The 4898-nt window shown below is 37.3% G+C and overlaps 1 long non-coding RNA gene across 1 annotated transcript; it reads left to right on the top strand.

Moving 5' to 3' along the window:
• Positions 1 to 2020: 2020 nt before the first annotated feature.
• LOC122014443 lies at positions 2021 to 2385 on the top strand. The gene is made up of 3 exons (XR_006120677.1): positions 2021 to 2107; positions 2190 to 2247; positions 2332 to 2385. It is a non-coding gene; the product is annotated as an uncharacterized LOC122014443 (long non-coding RNA).
• The last annotated feature ends 2513 nt before the right edge of the window (positions 2386 to 4898 follow it).

Raw genomic sequence — 4898 nt, 5'->3', positions numbered from 1 at the left:
GTGGGTATAACACTTTATAAATAAGAGGCTACAATAGGGACCGAGAGGAGGAATTAGTTTTGGTCTCCCGATGAAATTAAGCTTCCCGTGTTCGCCCCGAACACCCAACTTAATTTCATCAATAATAATTCATTCCACTAAAGAATTATTATTGAACTACCACACCAATCCCAAATTACATTTTGGGCTCCTTCTTATCATGAGTGTATTAGTCTCCCTGTGTTTAAGATATCGAATGCCAATTAATTAAATGAGTTACTGACAACTCACTTTAATTAATATCTTAGTCAAAGAGTAGTACCACTCAACCTTATTTCATGTCGGACTAAGTCCACATGTTGGGTTTACATGACAATCCTTATGAGCTCCTCTTGGAGACATTATCAACCTAGATTACTAAGACACAGTTTCATTTTATAATTAACAACACACCATATAAATAATACCATTTCCCAACTTATCGGGCCTATTAATTTATCGAACTAAATCACACCCTTTGATAAATCAAAGAAATGAATATTAAGTATACGTGCTTGTTATTATATCATGATTAAGAGCACACACTTCCATAATAACAAAGGTCTTGTTCTTTTATTTAGTTAGTATAAAAAAAACTTACCTTAAATGGTCCAGCTCAATACACTCTGAGTGTACTAGTGTAATTTTATAGTCAAGATAAACTAATACCAAATTACACTACGACTATTCCAATGGTTTGTTCCTATCCATCTTAGTCGTGAGCAACTATTTATAATTTATAAAGAACTAATAACATGATCTTCTGTGTGTAACACCACACACTATGTTATCTACAATATAAATTAATTGAACAACTACACTTAGCATATAAATGTAGATATTTGACTAATGTGATTCTTATTTCTAGATAAATTTTTATACAAAAAGCTAGGCTTTTAGTATATACTCTAACAGTTTGCAACCTTGCAACCCCAACACCTTTGACTTCAATCCTTACATTATTTTCCATATATATCCATTTGTTGTCAACTGGTACCGAACGATCACTACAACAAAAACCTTCATAGACATCAGTGGAACAACAACGGTTTTAAGCAAAAACCGATGTCTTTGAGTATTTTACACTGGTTTTTCCAAAAATCGGTGTCTATGAGCGCAGATTTTCGCTCATAGACATCGGTTTTTTAGGCGATGTCTATGAGCGCCCATTTTTTCGTTAATAGACACCGATTTTAACATCGGTTTTTAAAATTCGATGTCTATGATAATTTTCCCACCAATACTTAGCTAAAATTTTCAACTCTTCCCTCTAACCTAACCCTATATGCTGCCGTCCACGGGAGGCAGAGAGAGAGAGCCGTCTTCGGGCGACTCACCTTCTCTGCCTCTACCTTCTCCTCCCCTCCCATCGCCGACCCAATCTCGACCTCCTTCATTCTCCCAATTCGAAGCAGACAGAAACAGAGATCGGAGATCTGAGCTTCCGATTCACCGCTCGATCCACCAAGATGCAGATAGGTTCCGAGAAGGCGTCGCCCCTTGATCTCTTGTCGGTCGTCGTCGCCTCCCTCTCCAACGGATATGGGCTCGATTCCAGCACCGGGGATGCGTTCATGGAGAACCGACTGCTGATCGTCGTCCTGAGCATAGTCATCGTCGTGCTTGTCGATTGCGTGGCAACCTTCTTCGTCTGGCGATCGAGCGGAAGGAAGCCCGTCGAGCCGCCGAAGCCGCTAGTGGTGAATACCCAGATGGATACAAAGGAGGACCAAGGGAAGAAGAAGGTCACCGTCTTCTTCGGGACGCAGACTAGGACGGCTGAGGGGTTCGCGAAGGTTAGGGTTTTTATCCGAGTAGTTCATTTTTTGAATTTTTCTCCCATGATCTTAGATTTTCCCCCCTTCTAGGCGCTGGCTGAGGAGGAAAAAGCACGGTACCCTAATGCCATATTTAAAGTCATGGATATCGTAAGATTATCTTCCTTCTGTTTCAGATCATTGGAAATACTACTGATTAATTGACTGATCTGTAGTTAGTTTCCTCAATTATAGGATGAATATGCTACTGAGGATGATGAGTACGAGGAGAACCTGAAAAAGGAGAGCTTGGCTTTGTTCTTCTTGGCTACGTAAGTTGAAAGCCAGGAATTTTTTGTTTTTATAAACGATCAGTTTCCTCAAAGTTTGAGCTGATCCCCTTGTTTTCTTTAGGTATGGAGATGGCGAGCCTACTGATAATGCTGCCCGGTTCTACAAATGGTTTACAGAGGTTCTGGAAACATGCACATTTAGTTAATCTATTCTACCAATAATCCTTTTGCCTTGATCGATTGCTGATTATTAGTTTTTATAGGGGAAAGAAAGAGGAACCTGGTTGGAAAATCTTCAATTTGGTGTGTTTAGTTTGGGCAATCAGCAATATGAACATTTTAATTAGCAATATGAAATTGTCAATATGAACAGTTGAGTAGACATGTTATCTGTGAGTTTCATACATACAACTGTAATGTAGTAGTCATGTGCAAGTTTGTAGATGTGTTTAATGAATTTAAGCATCATTCGTACTTGGATATTCTTCTATATTCTTTTTCCTCTGCATAGGCGCCAAGCACATTGTCCAAGTGGGGTTGGGAGATGATGATCAGGGTATTGAGGATGACTTCTCTGCATGGTATGTAGTATCAGCAAACTTTTATGCATGCCATCCAAATTTCAATGTCGGCTACTGCTATTTTTTAGTTTTCTATTTTTTTTCTCTTTTGCCCATCATTATCCCATTACTCCTGTGTGGAATATGAAATATCAACTGTACTTTCAGGAGGGAGCTTCTTTGGCCGGAGTTGGATAAGTTACTTCAGGATGAAAATGAGACAGGTGCATCTACTCCTTATATAGCTGCCATTCCTGAATATCGGGTTGTATTTGTCAAGCTTGAATGACCTTGCGTGAGTCTTTAATGACCTTGTGCAAGCTTTTGGCCTCGGATTTGAAGTCTAACAAATATGATCATGGATTTTTCTTGTGGAATGTTGAGAACTTCCCGCTTGTATACATTTCCTTAATTTATTTTGTTCTTATCGAAATAGATGGGGTTTTGATTACATGTCCAATGCCTATATTATGTCCAGATAAGGTGCTAGTTAAATGTGTCCTTGACAAATCTCTAAAGATGATTGCTTTTCTAATTTGTTAAGTACTGATTTCTGACTTACATGCCACTGAAATATTTTCTAAATCTGAAACACACACTCAGAAGAATTTTTTTTTGTATTATTTGTGTGCCTTTACCTTCATTAGATTCGTCTGGCAGGAAGATGTTGTTGATGAATATATAGATTCGTGCATATGTAAGTGAAACCCTTCCCATTGTTTGACAAAAGATGACATATTCTCAGACTGAAGCAACACAATGGCATATTAAAAGGTGGAGCAAAAGCATGCTCTGGTGGAAGGCCTTGGAGTCTTGCATGTATTATTCGAGGATTCAAGGATCGAAGTGAAGGTAAATGTCTTTGCTTGACTTTATCAAGTAGATAGCGTCAAGTTAAAACAGGTGTTAATGCCTCGTGTGTCAAAATCAAAATTGTTGTTATGCATCGAATAAGAGTTGCAAATCTTTTACTACTTTTTACAACTTTGTTCTGCAACTTTTGGATAATCTATTGTAGGATGCCCAAGATTGTTCAGCAAGTTTATGATTCTGATTCTGCTTAGGCTCAGTTTCAGTCTATAGCTAGTTGATTCTAATTTTGACAAAATATGACAAAATTTTTTAATGAACCCATATCAGGTGGTTATTAGTAAATAGGACAGAGAAATATATTATCAACATCAATGAACCCATATTTTTGCTAACTATTTGGTCAGCTATATGGTTCTTAGTTCTTACTCCTCAATTGAACTCTATGCAATATGCATGACTAAACCATTGGAGTCTTAATTTTGTCAAGGTCTTCACTTTGTTTAACTATATTATATATTTTATTGAATGTCATTGAATATGTATATTTTTCTCGTGTTCTGGTTATTTGAATTTACAAACTAATTGCACAGATGACAGGGAAGAGGGATGACTGGGAAAAGGGAGGAGCGAACGAGAAAAGGAGAATGGGGTCGGACTTCTACCACTGAGGACTTCAGAGCCGACCACTTAACTATGCTATGGGACCTAGGGAAAGGATTGAATGTTGGTTCTGGACAGGAAGTGAGGCCTACTGCTCCGTGGGGTACCCATTAATGGTTAGGGATAGTATATCTATTAGCTAGCTTTTGATGTAAAAAGAATGTTTGGGTATTTTATGGATATTGTTGTAAGAAGATTATTTATATAATTTGTTAATATTTGTGTATTTTATGGATATTATTGAATGAAGAATATTTGTATAATTTGTGAATATTTGTGTATTTTTTTTTGTTATTGTCGGTTTTTCATGGTTTCAGAAATCAAATTTGTGAAAAAATATACATATTACATCGGTTTTCCACCGCTGTAAAACCGGTGTTATTAACTAATATTACATCGGTTTTCCACCGCTGTAAAACCGGTGTCGTTAAGTGATACTACACCGGTTTTAACCCGATGTCTAAAATGGCAGACTTTTAACATCGGCTTCATAGACATCGGTCGAAAATGAAATAGACACCGGTGGAAAACCGATGTCTATGAAGGTTTTTGTTGTAGTGGATACTCCACATATGTATCTCGATCATGAGCTATATGATTTGTTGCTCCTGAATCTATAATTCATAAAGGATAAGAATCAACAAACAACACTTAACTAGTAACATAAATCTCATGGAAAGAAGATAAACATGGATCTACCTTTTTAGCTCAATACATTCCTGAGCAAAATGACTATTCTTGCCACAGTTATAGCAAGTTAGCTTACTTTGAGGTTTCTTTTCATACTTCTTTTCTTT

The sequence above is a fragment of the Zingiber officinale genome, chromosome 8B (assembly GCF_018446385.1).
Source record: "Zingiber officinale cultivar Zhangliang chromosome 8B, Zo_v1.1, whole genome shotgun sequence".
Taxonomy (NCBI): Eukaryota; Viridiplantae; Streptophyta; class Magnoliopsida; order Zingiberales; family Zingiberaceae; genus Zingiber; species Zingiber officinale.
This window is presented reverse-complemented; position numbering and strand designations above follow the sequence as displayed.